At 47.0% G+C, this 20349-nt stretch overlaps 1 protein-coding gene across 9 annotated transcripts in view; it reads left to right on the forward strand.

Moving 5' to 3' along the window:
• SERTAD2 (SERTA domain containing 2) overlaps positions 1 to 20349 on the forward strand; it is a 77361-nt gene that overhangs the window by 39235 nt on the left and 17777 nt on the right. For 2 of the 9 annotated variants that reach the window (XM_064709227.1, XM_064709228.1), the window contains exon 2: positions 17127 to 17284. The exons of 1 other annotated variant lie outside the window; for it this stretch is intronic. The gene's annotated coding sequence lies outside the window, so the exon portion shown is untranslated. Of the gene's footprint in view, positions 1 to 1800; positions 2440 to 15702; positions 16057 to 17126; positions 17285 to 17682; positions 18077 to 18398; positions 18475 to 20349 lie in introns of those variants that run through there. 6 more of the 9 variants (XM_064709229.1, XR_010439642.1, XR_010439643.1 and 3 more) reach the window with 6 other exon arrangements.

Below are 20349 nucleotides of genomic sequence, written 5' to 3' on the forward strand. Positions count from 1 at the left end.
CCAAAGATGTCAGGAAAATAGGTACAGACCAACAGAGAGTCTCCTTTAATTAAAGGAGTGCTGTGCATTGAGCAAATCAAGTGCATTTGCTTCCCTTTTTTTCCACAACCTCAGTGGGATGCCCTCTGGACTGCAATGCTGTAAATTGAGAGCAATGCTGTAAATTTTGAAATACTGTTTGTTTGTGTAGGATGGTGCTGGTGTCCTTTTGGGTCAGCATGGCTGCTCTAAAATATGGCAAAATCATCAAGTGACAAGCAAACCAATGATGCTTCAGCCCAATACCAAAGAAAATCCTGCAAGAGAGAATTAGCTGTGAAAATTTCTCTGTTGCTACAGAACTCATTTGGTTGCATATATTATGCCAGAGTTGAATGATTGAAGAAATACTCCAATTGGTAAATTAATATTTGTGCCAGTTAAAGGACAGCTTATTCGTGCATAAAACCTGAGACACCTGGTAGTGGTGTGGACAGGTTGTTTTTGAATGAATGTGCTTGTTGGAAGGCAGGGGAGGAGTGAAATGCCTTTGTGTCTTTAAAGTTAATTTCTCCTTTTGATGCCATATACTGTTAAGGAAACCGGATTTTGGGGACATGTTAGTTCTGTTAGCAGCAAAAGTTTCTGCTTCCTACAGTGGGGATCCTTTCTCCTTCCTACTTCCACTCCAGATTGATGTTAAGATCCTGAGGCTGTGGCACTGCTTTTGTTTTGGCCTCTTACTTCCCTCTAAAAACACAGAGTCAATACGTATAATATGATCAATTCCTGACTTTTTTATAACAATTTTCTCTTCTTCTCATCTCCATCACTAGACATTGCACATCCCTCCCAAACCAAACCCCTGTAGCTCAGAACTAGGTCACACCCCACCACCTGGACAGCAGTCATGGCTTGCGTCACTGCTTGGCGTGACGTTGGCGAGCACTCAGCGAGCAGGACCGGCTCCTTCAGGGAGCAGGATGTGAGAACATCCTTTGTGATTCCTCCAGATGGGCCTTGGGAGGTGATGGGGGAGAGGACTCTGTTTACACAGGGAGAAAATAAGGAGGAGGTATAAGCTAACATGATCAGCGCACAGATTTTCTGCTGGTTGGTTTGGATGATTTATAGTGGTGTACAGAGCTTTGTCGCCTTTAAGCCGACTTGTTCCACTGCTGGCCAGAGGTCAGCCCGTTGGCCTGTAAAAAATGAATTGTCGATGTCTGTGGCTTTTCCTGGTGGCCACAATCCTGGGGCTGTTGTCAGTCCTGCTGTTGAGCTCAACTGGGGGCTGGAGGGGGCTGTCCAGGATACTCGCTCAGCCTATTAGCAATGGTAATTTCATTTTGGACATCCCTATAAAGTGACCCTATGCAGGGCATATCCAAATCTCCTTTTTAGTTAGTGGGTAGAGGAGCAGCAGTGCCAGCAGTTGGACTGCCTGTGCTCAAAAATGTGATTTCTTGTTGCAGTGGTTACTTTGGAAAGCTCACAGGAAAGAGGCACACTTCCATTTTTCTTCAGATTTCAGTCGCTGCAAAAGGGTAGCTGCACAGCAGATAGGCACAATGGAATTAGCAGCAGAGGCAGAGGTATCTATGAGCATGTGATCATTTTTGTATGACATGTACGTTGTGCTTCTTCCTGAGAAATGCTGGGAACAAATTGTCATAGAAATGAAAATACAGTCGGTCTGTTTTGGGCTGAGGCAAGAAATGAAGGCCCTGTAGCCTGGAGAGATGTGTATGAATCTGCGTGGGGAAAATGCTCCTTAATTAGATGGCTTGACAGATCCTGTTTCTCCTGCTCCTTCCGCAGTTTGCAGCGTTCAGTGTAGGAAACGCCTCCCGAACTCGCCCACCGCTGCCCTCACGGAAGGCCCGGCACACTCACCTGGAGTGCTCCGTGCCGTGTGGCTGGACGTCACCGAGACCTGGATCGTGACCCGTTTGGCTGGATGGACAGCTTCAGGCTGGGAGGGGAGCCCAGCACATCCCCTGCCCTCTGCAGCCCGTGTTCCTTAGTGCTCCTTCCCGGCAGCTGGCCGGGCTCTGTCCCGCGGGGCCTGGCCGGGCGCTGGGGCTGCGCCAGGGCCCTGTCCCCTCCTCCCGCACCGGGGAGCTTGCGGTGCTGCCGTGCTGCTGAGCACTGCTGCTCTGAAAGTTGCTTAACAGACAATGCTTGACTCTATCTTGACAATACACCCTTTTCTTGAGAGAAATGAGAAGTTTCAATTTCAGTCACTAGCCTGTTTTTCATTGACCTGTTTTAGTCAGCAAGTCATGGCTTTACTGTGCCAGTCTCTCAAACTGCCACTCATGAGCCTAACGAGACAGTGGAGCAAAACTCCTCTCTTCTGTAGAAAATGCAAAGAGAGAAGAGACAGTTTTACCCCAAATGTTAGAGGAGACTCAGTCAAATTAATGCTACAGTAAATGTAAAATATTTTTAATTTACAGAGTACTTTAGGCACCAATTGGGAGGTGGGCGGGAAGGGTTTGGAGTGAAGTTAATAAACCTTTTAAAACTTTTGACTGAATCTTTTATTCAGTGTTTGTATAACTCAGTTATCTGCTAGTTAATACCAGTATTTTTGATACCTCTCCAGAGCCAATACATGACAGACCTTCAGCCCTGTTGGGTATTTGTGCTACAGCATATTTAATAGCCATGACAACAATTCAACAATTGTATAGAAGCTTCCCCTCCCTGTCTGAGTGTTGCAGGCACCAGAGTGTCTCCATTGGAAAACCCCTAAACATACAGTTTCAGCCAAAACTGGCTTAATGATAGTCTACTGAGAGCTTGACAGGCTTTTTTTTTCCTTTAAAAATAAAAAAGAAAAGGGGGCACTTTTTTCCCTTCCCCCCTCAATTTTTTTTCTTAACTTCTTCGCTGCTTTTGTGAAAGCTGCCGCTGTAAAACACAAGGCAAATTAAAAAAATAAATTGCTTTAAATTGCTTAACAGGCTTGATGGGACAAAGCCTGGTGTGTTGGAGTGGCTGCAGGGAGCTCTGCGGCTGCTTTTGTATGATTTCAGAGGTGAATTTAGATGGCTGGAAGATAGATGGGTGCCAGATGCAGTTTGACACAGATTCCGGCAGCTGCTCCTGCGCGAGGTTTCATTAGTGGTGAGTTAGCGAGCAGCAGAGCGCCGGCGAGGCCCCCAACGCTGCGCTGACAGCAAGAGCACTGAAACAATACAATATTCGCTAAGTGATTTTAATCTGGGAGATTAAATGACACCCAGTTGGTTTCTCGACTTAGAAAGCCAGCACAGTATAAAGCTGTTCATGGCACTCACTCTACCCAGGCCCTTGTCACATACATTTCCATTGAGAGTGCTTTGCCGAGCCCCTCACCCTGAAATGGGAAGAGAAGGGTTGATTTTGTGTTGCAGACATATTTTTCCATCCTCGCTGTATAATGTGCTTTTAACTACAACAGGAAACATTGGCCTCACTTCAGCAAATGCTTACATTGGACCGAAGTGCTCGCGTGCTCCTGCTAAGCGCAGGCGAAACTGTTTGAAAGATTAGGGCCACGGTCTGTAAAGTGAACGGCTTCCTTTTAATAGATGGGCAAGTCCCAAAATCAGGAAGCAGTTGGTATTTATGGGCTTGGGCAATTGGGTTTGGTTTTAAATAAACCAGTGTACTACAATGGATGACTTGATAGAAATGGTGGAGGAGCTGCTGTTCCCCAGGAAGATGGAGTTTTATTTGTAGAGAAACACTAAAGATTAGGACTTGGTGAAGGGAGGGAAAATGTAATTGAACTTACTTGCAATACAACCCAGGCTGACTTCAAGATTCTTCTAGGGGTACTTAATGGGCTGTATTTTGGGAACCCTCACTGTGGCACATTTACTGTGTGGTTATTCAGACTTTCTGTGTTTTTTGTGTATCTCTAATTGCTTCAGCAAGTAAATCCTTGACTAGGAAAAAAAAAGGTTTTCTCCTCTGATAGATGGGGGAAAATATGTAGGGAAGCAAACAAACAAGATCTTTCTTTCACATGTACCACCTGAATTTTGCCTTTGCATATTTAACTGCTGATGTCAAACTACTCTGTTCACTTTGAGTCATTTGCTATCCTCACAGTAAACAGACAAACCATCTTTTTTTTTTCCCCTCCAGTAAATATGCGAGTTGGATGTGTATGGGCTGCTGTCTTTGGATCTCAACTGTTGTTTGTAACATTTCTGCATGTTACAATTCTGTTTCTAGATGCCTTTGGTAAATACCCCATGCATGGCTTCAATTAAGCTTTCTATATTGAGAAAGTATGCCTTAATTTATCAGGTTAAAGATATCTCTGTTACATCAATTTGTTCACAGTGTGTTGTGACCTAATCAACTAGGGATGTAAGCCATTTCATGAGGAGTAATTACTCAACAACAAAAAATGTCTCTCTTTCCTAATAGCTGTGAGTGAGTTGGCTAATTGGAATCCATTTTGGTAGTGGCAGGTCAGCAATCAGGAGGTGGCTTTCCTGGCTGGCTTCTAGGTGGGAGGGAGAAGGCAGCAGCAACAGAAACACAGAGCTGTGGTTTCCTCAGGTCACTGGGAGAGCTTCTCTCCGTTGGATCAGTGTCACATGTGCTGGCATCAGGGTGTCCTCATGATCCCCTTTACCACCAATGCTGTGACAGTTTGGTCAGAACCCTTTCCTGGATATTTCTGAGGGAAAAAATTCATGAGTGGGTTGGAAATGCCAGATCTTCTTTCAAGACTTGCATAAGAGTTCTGGTGTTATTATTGTTAGTGGGGGCAGGGGTCTGCAGTGATGTGACAAATCTCCATGGCCTGGCTAGGCCTTGGTCAGGAGATGATGTGAAGTTTAGGGGTGATGGCTCGTTATGTCTCTACTCAAATCAACTTATGACAGTGACTGAGCAATTTTTGCTTTCAGTGCTGCATCACTCACATTAGCTGCCAGTCCTGCAGCAGGATGGGGGTGATGTGCAGAGGCATCTCCTAGATGACCCTACTGGTTGCTGTCCTGTTTTCCTACTTGATAGATCACTGAGGTGCATTTTGGCTTTTTCTTCATTTTTTTTCCTCCCCTCCTTGTCTTCAAACCTTGCTGAGAGGGAGGTGGAGAGGAAAATCCTCATGAATTAACATTATTTCCCTGGTGGGCTTTGCTGCCATTTTATCTAATTACGCCTGCTGTTTTCCAGATCACATTGTAAGCATTTGCATGAAGGGGCTTTCACTTACCTCCTCAAGTAAATTAAATAACAGCCCTTAGGCTGGGCTGACAGCATAATGCATTTTCATGTGGGAGATCAACAGCTCCCATACCTTGAGATGGGAAATGCTGAAATGACAGGGAAGCTCTGTGCTTTTGTCTCGAATTAGGGCAGCTAGATGGAGTTAGGGCCACTTTGAAAATGCCTGCTGCTGGCTCTTCTGGTGTGTAGGGATTGGCAGGAAGAGAGGGGCACATAGGAATCTGCAGAGGGCCACAAAGAATAGACTCACAAGGATCCACAAGCTACGTGCAAGATGTGCAGGAAAGCCAGGGAAAGCAAGCCTGTTGTCAGCAGGTTTGAATGCACAGCCCTATTGGAAAGCGTGAAGGGATCTGCAAACTGTGGAAGATTGGAAACCACAGACATAAAGCAAATGAGAGGTGTAGGCCCTGCCCTGAGGATGTTTACAGCATGACTTCGTGGATGAGGAAGGCTGGACTTGTGTGGAGAGCTCAGGAAATCAAAACACACGGCCTTGACTTTCATTTCCACAATAAGCCAACCCGTAGTTTCCCTGTGCTTCATTTCTTCAATTTGCAGAATGAGGCAGTGGCCCTTCTGCTGAAATGCTGAAATGACAGTCTGCTGCTTTCCTTGCCCGACCCGTTACTCCCAACGAGCATCCAGCCCCAGGAATTATCCTCCTCCAAACGTTTCAGAGTTCTCAGAGCCCTTGTTGATACCAGCCTCATGGGATGATCTGGTCCCTTCACAGTCATGTGTGTTACACATCAGAAATGTAGATCAGCCCTTCCCTGGCTGTGGTCACTCCTTCATTCCTTTGCTGTAGTTGGGAGCTTCTGAGGAGGAGAATGGATCAGGAACAAATGACCACGAGGAAATGTATTTCTTCTGCTCCTGATCAGCCCAGGCTCATCCTGGCAGAAAAGAGGATGTTGATGGGAAGGCAGAGACACTAACTCCACCTTCCCCAACCATTAGGCTTGGACAAGCCTTGGGTAGCTGAAAATTCTGGTGTGCTCTTGTATTCTTTCTGAAGTGGGGACATGCCAGCAAGCAGGCTGGTGAGCTGCACTCAAACTGAGTCAGCCTTTAGGGAGTGAGGAAGAGAAGGAGAGGGACCTCTACAGCAAGTAGGGAATTTAATCCCTACTCTGGCTTGTTGATGTTGGTCATGAATGGGGGCCAGCAGCAGGAGAGGCTACTTAGCTTGGGAGGCTGTACCTGGCTTATACAAAGCTCCCACCACGTAGATGTTTCACATAAGGGAAGAAAGGTGATATGTGTTCATTTAGTTCACTGCAACTCTGGTGACAGTGACCCTTGCAGTATTACACCTGTAATGTTGAAGTACCTTCTCGCTTTTGCTGCTAATTCCTTTTATCCTGTGTCATTGGTTAGGGATTAAGGAAATCATGCAGATCACTAAGATCTGCTTGAAGGAGTCTTCAGTGACTTGCTTTTGTCTAGGGATCTTTGCTGAAGGAATGCGATTTACTTGTTTTTCTCTAGAAAATCAAGTTTTCTGTTCCATCAAAACATAGTTCCAGGTTGAAGGTGGAGGAGAGCTAGAAGTGTTAGTGTGGTGGGTGTGTAAACACCTTTTAACTTATATGTTAAAGCATCTTGGCTCTTCCAAGAGAGAGAACTACTAGAGAGAACTTCCAAGAGAGAGAACTACTAACTAGAGAACTACTTTGTGATGCATTTCTCTGTCTGAGATGAATTTTGAATGCCAGCAAGATAATGAGATTTATCAAATAAAAAGCCTGTCTTTCACTTCGTTCAAGCTTGGCCTCATGCCTCAAATACATGGAGTTTAGCTCAGAAGCAGCTTGTAGTTTGTATCACAAGCCCACCGTGTGTAATTGGTGATGGATGGTGGCCACTGGGCTGCAAGGGGAGGTTTGCAGTCGGACGCGCTGACGGCTCCCGCTGACGTTTGTGCCTGGCCAAAGCGGCTGCAGGGGGCAGGGGAGCAGCGAATGGTCACCACGAGGCTTCGTGGGAGAGGCTGAGGAGCTATTTGCCTTCATCAAGAAGGGATTCAGGTTTAATGTCAATCAGCCTTTAGCATGAACTTGCAGGATGTTCACGATGCAAGACACAGTGCTGCCTTTAACGTGTATGGGGAGATGATTCAGGACTGATACAGCTGCTTCAGTGATCTGGTAGTATACATCCCATTATCATTATTCACTCACATTATTCACTGTTAGAAAGCTTTCTAACAATTCATGATATTTCTCAAGCTCTCATCCCCTCCTCTCTCTTTCTAAAAAAACTAATTTAATTTTATTATTATTATTATTCAGATTCCTGCTGTATACATCCCCCAAGCAGGTGGGAGGGGGAGTTGGTGGGTGATGACTTGGCTTTGTTGGAACTTCACTTAATGCAGGGTGGGGGCAGAGAAAATGAAGCTAAATTACGCAGATCCTGAAGGCACAGCTAGTGCACTGCATCACTTGTGAGCATGACTAGAACTGAAAATGAATCACAGCCTTGTTAGACACGGTATGTGTCAGTGCATGTGGGCAGAAATATCATTCAGCGAGAGAGAGAAAAAGACAGAGAGAGACTACATCTTTTAAAGTGTGCTGGTCCCACTGAAATCTCTGTAGTATTTAACCTAATGGGTGAGAGCTGGGAAACAGTGGGACAGTTGCTCTAGGATACTTCACCTTGTCAATTTTCATTCCTTTCTGAAGGTTCAGAAGGAGTCTGGATTTGTCAGCAGTGACATCTATTTTCTAAACAAGAAAAGGCTATAATTGCAAGCTCAAGTTTGAACCCACTGCTGAGGACTTTAAAATACAACCACACATTTGGGGCTAGGTTTGAATGTGGAGTTGCTTCAGCCCATGTGTTCATTGTGCATTAGGAAGCAAATGTAATTTGCTCTTTGTGTAAACTTTTGATGGTTGCATGTGTACACGAACACACAGTACACACACGTGCACATTGAGCCAGTTCCCATATTCCAGAGACAAAAATCCAACCTGGAACTTTAACCCTGGTTCTTGCAGCTGTATAATTCAAACATTCTATTTCTAGAATGGAAATTGGTTTGCAGTTCAGTTGCAGTGTGACACAGCCACATCAGGTGATTTGTTGGAGGGATGCTGGAATCAGCTGGCCACTAAAACCTGCTATATCTCTGCTTGTGTTCCAGAAGATATTTGCCACGAGTGATAGCAATGTTCCTAAAGAAGCTCTGCTACTTCCTGCAGAGACCTATCCATAGCAGCCAACAAGCAGCAGCCATCTTAAAATTCCCCCCTTGGCACACTAAAACCACACTTCTTCTAAGCCAGATGGAATCAACCAGTGTATTCTTTAAGGGATTTTGAATGTTGTGCTTGGTGCCTGTGCTCAATCATTGGCCTGTTATGTGTGATGTGTTGTATCATTTAAAAGCCTAGGCACTAGCCAGAGTTTTTAATAAGTGGCTGGAGATGTGTGTTTTCTCCTCTATCCCCCTCCCACAGACCAGGTGCTTTGTACTTTCTGAACATGCAGTGGTTTTTGAGCGTTGTGAAGGATGTAAACTGAGCTGAGAACACAACAGTGCACCTCCCCTGGCCAAAAGAAAAAAAAAAGATAAAAACTCCACCATCAGTAGCTTTCTTCAATCCTAGTCATCATGTGGCATTCCTAGAATGTCCATACTTACAAAATGAAAGAGGGAAAATGGGGATAGCTTGTGATTTTCTGAGTCCTAATGGGACTTTTCTGAGAGGAAGGCAAGGAAGGGATCCGTACTTGTGACAAGTTAAAAATAATTTTTAATTACTTAGAGTAAGAACATGTTCTGAAAAGTAAAGATTTTGGACTTAATGTGCATGGAACAAAAGGCCGTTGTGAGCTCTGTACGAGAGTTGCTGCGAGTTTGTATTCTGCCCTTTTTTTTCTGTGGGAGTTATTTCCTGTTGTTGACTAGAGTTCTTTATTTAGAACCACCTAGCTACTGAATGACAGCTCACTTGCAAGAAGAAAAAGTGTGATTAAAACTTGCTAAGGCTTATTCCAAGATCTCCCTACTTCCATTTATTTAAGGGGAATCTTTGCTAAATGAAAGAAAGTGAAGTTCAAAACAACAAATGCATTTCCTTCTCATTATTGTGCTCACATCAGCTGTGGCAGCTAGCAAAAAGATCTTGGGAGCCTGAGGTCTTTCACCTGAACATCTCATGGAAGACAGTGTTTGTCTGACAGAGGAGATTTGGTTTAATTTGTTCTGGTTTTAAAACAGAAACAAACCCATCAAATGCCAGGCCTCCCTTTTTGCTGGCAGGAGTAATGCACTGATGTTCTTGGGGGCAGCTCTTTCTATGAACCTCACAGGTCGAGTAAGGAGTGGGCACTTGCACTTTCCCAGCTGCTCAGAGAAGGAAGATTTTCTTTGAAGAGCACTGCCAGCAAAAAGCAGTTTCTGTATGCTGACCTGCTTGGCAATAGTATTTGGGTATCTATGTGGAGTCAAATTATCAGCACTTTGACAGCTGCCTAACTTCTTTTGCTCTTGTGGCAGGGTCTGAACATCCAGCAAGAATACAGTAAAGTTAGCAGAAGAGCAGATTCAGGGGGAAAAAGAAAAAGATTTAACATGAAGGTTAACTCTACTGTAGGTAATAGGTAAGCAAGCAAAGTAGCTGGGGTTTATTATGAATTTTTTGCTTAGCAGGAAACCTACTAGGAATGTCCCCTGAGTGTGGATGATTAGAAAATGCACTGGGGCATGAGTGATAGCAGATGGACAACCATCCCTCCTTGGCTTGGCTGGCCCCTTGCTGTGAGCCTCTGGCAGAGGGTGCCTCTCTCTGCCCAGCTCCTGCAAAGGGTCCGGTGCCTCTCTGTGAAGTAGCTGGGGCTGGCTGCTCTGGCTGGGCAGGGACTGCACTCGGCAGGCAGGAGTTGTGGCTCAGCCGTTGGCACCTTCCCTTTTACAAACGAATCCTGTAGAAACTGGTTTGCAAAGTCGAACCTCTGTAGGAAAGTGGATCTCTGTGAAGGAGAGGGGTTTGGGAGCCTTCTGCCCATCCCACGTGTGCTGGGAAAGTTTGTGGCTGGGAGAAGGAGCGGGGAAAGCCTCAGTGATACACCTCGTGCTATTTTCCTCTCGTCGTGATGTCCAGTGGTCAAACAAGGGAGGACCCTGGACTCGGTAGCAGCACCATCAACGGGAATGCAGCTCTTCCTCCTTGTTTCTTGGATCCACTCTTTTCCCTTGGCTTGTTTCCCTCTGTACTCCAATTGTGCCTCTGTTCTGCCCCCTCGCCACGGCTCAAACAAAAATAAAAGGAGTCAATTATTACTGTTTGAGCAACTTTCTTATGGCTGTCACAGAAAACCACCATAGTTTATGCCACATGCATCTCCTTCTTCCCTACCTCCATGCCTGCTCAGGACATCTCTTTTCTCTTTCTTTCTGTTTTTTTTTTTTTTTTTCCCCATACTATTTTCCTTTGCACTCCTATAAATGTCGACACGTGCTATATCCTATGGGTGTGACCAGGCAGGAGAGGTGCCCCTCTCCTCTTCCAGACCCTTGCCACATTTCAAGGACATTATCACCCCAGAATCGCTGTGGGAGGAAGAAAGAGACCATTAAGAGGTGTGAAAGGAAGGGGACTCTGATGATAAATGGTGGATTTTCAGCTTTTTTTCCTTTGTCCTGTTGGTAGGACCTCAATGCTGGGTGGGTTTGCAATGATTTAGTGTTTCATCCTTGCTTGGGAATACTAATTAGGTGTAAACCTCTTTCAGCCTTTGGCTAATGGTCACTATAAATGAACAGCTTCCTTTAAAGTGAAAGAACATAAAAAAAAGGTTAGAGGAGAACCTCAATTAATTTGTGCAGTTCCCTTTTTCTTCAGAAAGATAAAATGCATTTCTGACGGTTACAGGGTGGTTTTAGGTAAAGAAATGCAGACATCACCCACGGTCTGTTTACCTGCATATGCAGTATGAGCTTCTGCTGACTCTTAGCCGTGCTAGCACTGGGGAATGTAGAAAGACAAAATGAATCATTACCACAGGCATAGTCACTAAAAGCATCTGATGTACTCATTCAGTCTTTTTTTTTTTTTATCTCCTCTTTGCACATAATCTAAGGAGTTACACATTTTGTGAAGGGTTAAAACAGAAAGATTTGTGCATTCACTGCATTGACTCAATGAGTTCAGTTCTGTATGAACTTCAGTAATTTGTAGAGGAACAGAATGGCAGTGGGAGTTAATGCTGCTACATTTGATGTTCTTGTGCTAGGTTTTCTGCCAGCTCCTTTTTTTTTTCTTCCTCTTCTGAATTTGGCCCTACAGATTCAACTTCTGTTTTATTGGGGTTTGTTGGTTTTGGCTTTTTGCTTTTTTTTAAAGAAGTGGTGTAGGTCACCCACCGTTTATTTAAAATTAGACCCTCAGAAACCTCTGTCTGAAAGGAGTGCAGATAAACATCGTCTGTAAAGAATTTTGCACCTGGGACAGTCAGAGAAAGAATTTATCATTGCAAATTTGAATTACTTTGAAAATGCCTCTTTCTTGGTAAGCATTCTCTGAATCTAGAGGCTCTAAGGAGCTGCAAAAACTAGTTTTAAACAGTAGGCCTAAGCCCCCAAATCTGCATAGGAGCATTAATGTGCTTTACAGATTGTATTCCAGCCAGCAAAAGCAGTTATAGGTGGGTGCATTCATTTGGATGTCCATGTATTAACTCATGTTTTCATATAAATAAGGATTGAGATCGCTTGTTGTTGGTTTGGTTTTTGTTTTGTTTTTGGGTTTTTTTTTCTGGTAATGCATCTGAGCACAAACGCATTTAACTCCAGTTTTAGTTTTGGTTTAAGTCCTGCTTAACATTGAAATGCTGTGCAACATCAGCACTGTAACCACAACACCATTTCCATTGTGCCCTCCCAGCCTCAAACTCCTTGTAACTGTTGTATAATGCTTTAATGCAGCAAATCTGAGCAGGAACATTCACTTCTAGAAGCTTCTGGTCACCTCACTGGTGGCCCCATTTGGTCTCTCAAGCCTTTGGCATCTGAGCAGGGTTGAGCAGCTGCCTGTGCACCCAGGCCTCTTTCCAACCTGCCTGCACACCCAGGCCTCTTTCAGGTTCCAAGAGTGTTTAGGGGCATCTGTGCTCCAGGAATGTATGGCTCCATGGGGAGTTTTGTAGGAGTAGCTTTGCTGCAGGAGAGGGCTTTAGTGTGTGCAGCACTCAGGGCGAGGCAGAGCAGCAGAGCTGTTCTCCCCTGGTGACCCAGGAGCAGGTGGTCCCTCAGCACTGAGGATGTGTGGGCACCTTTGTGCTGAAGTGTGTGTGGCTTGCATGTTTGATAGCCCCACGTTGTTAAGATTTTCAGGCTCATGTTGGGTTTGTGCTCAAGGCTGGTGGGTGGCCCAAAGTCTTCTGGCTTGATTGCAGTGACATCTGTTTACACCAGTGGTTAATTAGGCCTGAAGACTGGCCATCTCTATTTTTCTCCACCGTTTCTGTGTTTTTTTTCTTGATTAGAACTATTCCCTCCTCAGCTCTAAAACATAAGCTTTGGTTTTATCTGCAGATTTTTTTCCCCTTGATCCACTGGCCCTGGTATGAGATGAATATCAGGACATCAGCGTAGCCTCTCTTCAAAAAAGTAACCAAGTGTTCCAGAAAAGAATGACTTGTGCTTTTGATAGAGACTGCAGAGTGAGCAGTGAAAGGGAAAGAAAAGCAGCCTGAAATTGTTTAAAACTCAGCTCAGTGCAGAGTACAATTCACTGTGTTACAAGAAGCAGGATTGGAAAGGAGAGACTGTTTTAGGAGCCTGTGTGCCATACAGGCAATGCCAGTGTGAACAGTCTGGCCTGGGCCAGGAATGAAGCACATCTTGCAAGGGATGCAGCCTGAAAGGGATTTGAAAAGGAACACAGAATTTTATTAAAAGGCAGAAAGATGTGAGGAGATACACAGCAATGGTAGGCAGCCAGAACCTCTGTCAGAGGACAATCTTTCAGCTGGAGCAAGGATGATGCACACCAACAGTCTCCAGAGGACTGGGAGTGCACAGGGAATTACAGAGGGAGGGAGTCATCTCCCTGCATGAGGAATGCAGCAAAACCTCCTCTGACTAAGCCAGCTAATGCACACTGCTTTTTTTTTTCTTTCCTGATAATCCTGTTCCATAATATTTCCTTAATAATTTAGTATGTGAAGAGTAGCCCTTCTGAAAAACATCTAAATCACCAAATCTTACAATAAGATGAAACCTTGCTACCCCTGTCATTCATACACACTCAGGACTTTTATTTGGTGTGGCTGTTTGAGATCTATCCTGGAGTTAAGAGTTGGGTTTTATTCCTTAATTACTTAATGAATTTACCATGCGGCACAACCCTTGGTACTGCCAAGCAATAGCTTCCTATTACTAGACTGTACAGGCCTGATCCTGCATTACCAAAGCAAAAAGCAGTATTTGGGAACTGACATTTTCATCAACATCTGTAGGAAGCTTAGAACAACTATACAAAAGGGGTTAGTTGCACTCAGAATATTGATTCATGAGCTCCCTCGTTTTTTGCATAGCTGTTCATTTTACCCAAAGAAGATCAACTGCCCAACTGGACATATAATATATGATACTGCATTAAAACTAAGGCTGCATTTGGTCATACTCATTAATTAAACTGATTTCTCCTGCAGGGTTTTTTTTTTTTCCTAGAGAACTAACCGAGAATGATAATTAAGCATGTTATGCATTCTAGGGAACAGTGTTTCTCCTACTGCCACAAACACATTAAAGGAGAAAAATAAGAACTAAAGGAGAAAATGAAGGTATGGGGGGGAAGAGCTAAAACTGGAGTGAGAAGGAGTGGATCATCAGGGTTTTTACTGACTCCTGTGCTTTAGGACACATGGGACAGCCGTGTTAGAGTTGCACCAGCAGAAAAAGGAGAAAAAGCCATTGAAATCCCAAGGAAAGCTGCCCAGCTCCCAGGTGCAGCTCCCTGCCTGCTTGTGTACAGGTGCAGACTGCAGTAATGCAGCACCCCAGTTTTTTACTGAGGAACTATTTTTTATTTGTGGCTGAGCCGCACATGAGAAGGGCCCTACTCCTGGAGGTCAGTGCTGGGCCTGAAGAGAGCCTGCACGAGGTGTGAGCAGTGTTTCACCGTGCCTTTGCTTGCAGCATGCTTTCTCCTTACCCAGGAGAGCCTCGCTGCTCGGGTGGAACGAGCAGCTCTGCTGTAGGCAGGCCCTTTGTCTGGCTTCTCCCAGGGTACCACTGCTGAGGGGGTCTCTATTTGTAAAAAGTTGTCTGCATTGGGGGCAGTGTTAGGTGTTTGCCTGCCATCTTCTGCATGCACCAAAGCAAAGACAGCCAGGGAGAAAATGAAGTTGTGTTGAACAATTACCTGATGAAATCTCATAGTATTCATACATATTGCAATCAGAAAGGAAAAGGCACAGATTCAATTAGAATCATAGGAAGCAGTTCACTCCCTCTATTTTTGAAATATGCAAGGGATGCCAACATTCCAGCACAAACTTTGCCACTCTTTCCTAATTAGCATCCGTGTTGATGGGCAGATTACCTGGCAGTCTGTAGTGTTTCTAATGAATTGATTTATGAAGTCCAGTGTCTGTTTCCCCCTTCCCAATCTTTGATTTCTGTTTGTTCATTTATTACCTTGTTCATTTATTTATCTTCAATGCAGGAGTGGTTTTTGAATGATTATTTTCATGAGACCTGGCCTCAATCAGACAGGCTTTGACCATCCTTGCTCAAAGACAGGGCTGCACTCAGGCTGTGCCTGTAGCCCACATCAGGTCGGTACTGCTGCAGAAAGGCACAGCTCAGCTCCTTCTCTTTTACTGTGTCATCTTCACATGTGAGCAGCTCACGGGCCTCTGTCAAGGCTAGGACTGCACAGCTAAACCTGTGCTACTGCTTCCTGGGAAGCTCGTACATGCATGGTTCTGAAACGGGATGCATTTTGGGTGGCTCCTCCTTGCAGACGCTCAGACTGTTTCCCCCTCCCGCTCCCGCAGGCTCTGGAAGCCTCTGCCGGCACACTTCCTAGCACGGCATTCCGTGCCTCCATTGCAGGCTGCTTCTCCTGCTTACTGAAGTGCTCAGCAAACTGCATTTGGGTGTCGCAGACACCCTCTGCTCAGGCTTCTCCAGAGCTGAGAGCGGTGTTTCTTGGCCAGGAAGGTCTCCCTCAATCAGGTGCGAGGCCATGTGAGGAGCAGGCAGCCGCGGGATTATTCTCCTTGCCTAGCCCAACCTCGTCCCGCCGCGCTGGAGCCTGGGCTGTGCGCGAAGCACGGGAAGGAGCTCTATTCGTATCGATTCGTATCGTGACCTATGCTCAGCTGGGAGTGCTTCTGAGTGTGGATGCAGGTTGTACTAGTTGTGTTCGGAGGCACAATCTGAGTTACAGCGTGACTGTAAACTCCTGCCAAGAAAGACTCGGGAGAGTTACAGTAGGAAACAGAAGGGGCGGCGAGCTTTTTCTTATGCCGGTGTAAAATTGGAGCAACCGAGCGGAGTCAGAAGCGTTTAAAACTCGAATGACCCAGGCTCAGGCTTTTTACTGCCGACTGTAACATGGCAAGGGCTGTGCACATCGGGCTGGAGCCCAGCTGCTTATTTAGCAAATGTTTGTGGTTGTGCCTCTGGTGCCGGTGATAGCGCGCACACACCCAGGCACGGGCACTGTAAACCTACTGCGGACTTTGAGCTCCGGAAGGCAGCGCTGCTCGGCTGGGCGCATCCACGGCGCGATTGCGCAAGGCCAGGTCCCGCTGGGTTACAAATCTGCTGTAAAGGAGGGTGGAATGGAGCCCCGAAATTCAGTGAGTCTGGCATGCAAAAAACACCCCCCAAACAACCCAGCCAACAGTGTGCAAGTATTACAAATATTCTGTGTGGCTTTTGAGTAGGCAGAAGCTGACCTAGAAGTGATACCACCGAACAGGTATCACTCAGGCCCTAAAGAAGATGAACCTTTTCCTTTTATTTAGTGATTTTGTTGTGAAGCTGGTAATTTGAGGGAGAAACTTGTTTCCCCGGGCAGAAGACCAAATTTCAGTGCCTTGCTGCTGGAAAGTATCCAGCCAGGGAGATTCTGGTTTTAATGTTTGCCAGCTCCTGGGCAATTCGCAAATCACTCGTCAAAATCTAGTAAATGACTCGCGAATTGCTTTGCAGATTGGTTTAGGGTTAACTCTGCCACAGATAAGGGATGAGAGAGCTTGGATCTCCTCAAAGGAATAGCACGGGTGGAAAGGGAAAGGTGTGCTGAGGCCTCCAAACCTGCAAAATAAAATGTCAGTTTTTAGATCTGATGTCCTTTCTTTTATTTTTAGTGAGTTCAGCAGAGTGCTCAAGTGCCAGTCCTGGTGTTTTAACATCAACGTGATGGGGCCTTTTCAATTCTAATTTTAAGAATCCATAAAATCAGCACTTAGTCTCCTTTTATTTTGGCAGATTCACTGTTTTAATGGTTTGGTGTTGTTTTTTCTTTGTGGATTTTTGTCAGATACAGTTTTCAGAGCGAGGAAACCTTTCTTCTAAAGGTATCCTTTTCCTTTTCGGTTGTCTAACTGAAAATGGAACTTAGTTTCTAGTAAGACTATCATCTTGATTGATCACAAATCATTACAGACCGTTTTGAGCATAATACCTAAATGAGTCGTGGTATTAATGACTAATAATCGCCTTTATATTAGGTCTTAAAGCTTTATTGTCCCGAAGTACAACCGGTTTAGTGGAACATGAAAGGCCGGAACGATCCGAGATGCCTGCTGGGGCTACAGCCAATACTGTAAGGTGTTTGAATCGCCTTTAACAGCGCCGGCTGGGATTACAGCCCCTTTCAAAACTCAGTCATTGAGGTGACTTAAAATAATCATCTTCTTTCCAGATAGCGCCTGGTGCCGAGCGCTTCCCTCCTTCCCCAAAGTCTTCGCGCGCTCGAACATCTCCGTTTGGCCTCATTTTTGTGCTTCGGTGGTGTCTGCACAGCCCAAATTAGCAGCGAGGATTCCACGGACGGGGGCCGCCGCCTCCCTCGGCTCCCAGGTGAGGTCCCGGGGCGGGGGGCGGCCGGCAGCGCTCTGGGCTTTCTCCGCATCCCCCCTGGCCCCCGCTGCGCTTGGCCGGGCCGGGGGCTCACCGCAGGTGTCGGGGGGACAATTTTGGGTTGTACCGGGACAATGCGGGGCCAGCCCCGTGCGGGGAGCAGGGCTGGCGGAGCCCCGTGCCCCGGCCGGGTCCCCGCCGCCGGATAGCAGGGATACTTGTCATATTTGCGGTCGGGGCGCGCTGGCACCCGCCTTTGTGCCGGCCCGGCGCTCCCCGGGGAAGCCGCGGCGGCGGCGGGGGCCGGGGCACGCGTGGGCAGCGCGGGGAGCCGGAGCGGGGGAGGAGGAGGAGGAGCAGGAGCAGCGGCAGCAGCCGCGGGGGTTGGGGGGGCGGGGGAGGAAGGCCGGGGCCGAGGCGGAGCTTTGACGCGGGCCGGAGGGTGAGGAGCTCGCCGGAGCCGCCCCTGTCGTCAGTGCTGGCGGCAAGTGCTGGGAGCCGGGGCTGGTGGTGCCTCCTCCTTCTCCTCCTTCCTCTCCTCCTCCTCCATTGTATAATGCTGCGTGATCGCAGCCTCCGGGGCAGAGCGGAGACTTAAATCCTCACGCCGCCTGCTCCTGCCTCCTCCTCCTCCTCTTTTCCTCCTCCTCCTCCTCCTTTCCTCCTCCTCCGCATCCCACCCGGCCCCTCCCCGGAGCGGCGAGGCGAGGAGCGACATATGGAGCTGCTCTAGGGCGAGAGTTTCCGACCTCCCCCTCTCCATGCTTTAGTTCTCAGGTGGAGCTGCATGTGGTGAGTGGGGCTGGGGGGCTGCGAGGCATCGGGGTGGGGGGGGGCAGGGGGCGGCGACACTCCTCCACCCCCTCTGGCTTCGCGAGTCATCGGGGCTTGTTTTATCTCTACCTTTAAATCGGTGCCCGGGCAGAGGAGCCCGGGGCGGGGATCCTCCCCCTGTCCTCCGGGGAGGGTGGGGGGGTTCGTGCTGAGATGAGCAGAGGAGGGAGAGCGGCGAAGTTGACCTTAAAATACGCCCCCTCCCCCGCCGATGCGGGGGGATCCCGAGCCGAAGCAGGTGCGGGGAGCTGGAATGTACTTTTCTGTCGAGGTGGCTGTGCCGGCCCCGGCAGCGCGGCCGCCTGTGCTCCCCGGAGCCGGGCTCCCTCCGACGCCAGGAAAGCCGCGGCACCCCGGTAAGTTCGGTGTGCGCCCCGGAGCCCCTGGAGCTGGGGGCTGCAGCCCGGCTCCGTTCTCCCAGCAAGAGCGGGGGATTCAGGGAGCGCCGAGAAGTGCGTGCTGTAGTGCCGGGGGAGCTGAAAGGGCCTGGGGGAGACTTTCACTCCGCTGTAGCAAAGCTGACATATGGCTGGGCAGGACCCGGCTGGCCCCGCTGCCCGGCCCTTTTCAGGGGTTGGTGTTAGGGCTGGGGATTAGCCTGTCTTTTTCCTGAGCAATAGCGCGCATGGGTCTTCCTTGGGAGCACCGCCAGCGCGGAGAGGCAGAGGCGTCTGGGGGGGATTTTGTGAGTAAGGTGGTGCATCTTTTGGAAGAGACGGCAAAAATGTATATTTATTAGGATTTTCTTCGGGGTTGATGAACACTTGAAGAAAAATCCTTTTGCGGTGCCACTTTGATTTGGAGCATTGGCTGCTTTATTCACATCAGGATCTGGAAAAATAAGTTATTCCTAAGCATGAAAATAGAAGTACAGTTACCTGCTGTAATTTCTTGCATTTTGTGAAACACAGCTGCAAAAGCCAGGGCCACTTTAGTTGGAAATCTATGGAGAGGCTCGTGTGCTGTCCAGTGGGCCCCTCGGTGGCTGATTTGCAGCTGTGGGTCAGCTGCTGGTGTAAAATAAAGCGAATCTGCCCATTTTATCTCCATCCGGGGGGGAAAGGCTGTCAGCTTCTTCAGCCGAACTTCAGTGCCGCACGCCAGAGCTGTTGCGTGTGGCAGCGTGTGCTCAGACACATCCGAGGCTCTCGGGAGCAGGGAAATCCAGGCTTTTTCATCTGGTGCCTGGTGCAGTCATCAGGGTGACTCTCCCTGCCGTCAGTGAGTGCTGGATTTTGCCACTCGAGAATGCACTATTGCTCAAACAGCGGTGGGAGAGGGCTTGGCTGCCCCAAACACCAGTTTTGTATTTGCGTCTCTCAAATGAGTGAGCACTTGCAATGTGTGTGAGTTCAAACAACGCTTTCTAGCTTTTTTTCATTCTGATCATTTTAGGCATGCATCTGCACGAGTGAAGGTTCCTGTGTCTTATGGACTTCTCACAGGGTACAAAATTGACAGAGGCACTTCAGTTTGCATCTAAGGGCACAGGAAGCTTTCACATGGTAAAACAAACTATAAAAATGAATTATGTTTTCAAATGATTGCTACAGAAATTAGCCAGCTGATTTAGCAGGGGAAATTGAAAGTAGCCCTTTCTGGCTGAAGTTAAAATGCATGCCTTTGGCATAATAGGATGGCATCTTTGGGCTCTCATATAACATCGTGAACCAGGTGGTGGTAGAGAGAGGAGGAGGAGGATTAGGAGTTTGTGCTGCTGGACAGGTATCCAAGAGCGTTTCCTTCGGAATCCTTCCATTGTTCAGGCAAGTATTGCAGCATCCAATGTAACAGCTCTAGATATTCCTCCTCTCGTGACTGATCCTGCTTCCATTTAAGTTGGTAGCAGCAGCCACCCACTCCTTTTCTGCAGGAACTGGATTGGACTGCTGAACAAACGAAGCTAGACTTTGTGCATATTAAAATGCTGCTTTGATTTTTGTGTCAAGCTGATTTCTTTTTCTCTGAAGCTGATTGGAAACAAACAAAAAGAAACCTGATAGCCATAGGTCCCTCAGGTTTTGTCTTAAAGAGTGTTAAATACATCTCTAGGTGCTGATTTATTAAGAGTTGTAATTGTGTTCCTTTATACACCTGCTCTTTTTTAATGGGAAAGATGAAATAAAGATTTTCACAGGGGAAATAATAACATAAATATACCAAGTGCTCAAATTGTCTGCCTGAGAGGCATCAAGGACTTTGAGATAATGTCCTAATAGCAAGGAAGCACT

This window comes from Zonotrichia leucophrys, chromosome 3 (genome assembly GCF_028769735.1).
Source record: "Zonotrichia leucophrys gambelii isolate GWCS_2022_RI chromosome 3, RI_Zleu_2.0, whole genome shotgun sequence".
Classification (NCBI taxonomy): domain Eukaryota; kingdom Metazoa; phylum Chordata; class Aves; order Passeriformes; family Passerellidae; genus Zonotrichia; species Zonotrichia leucophrys.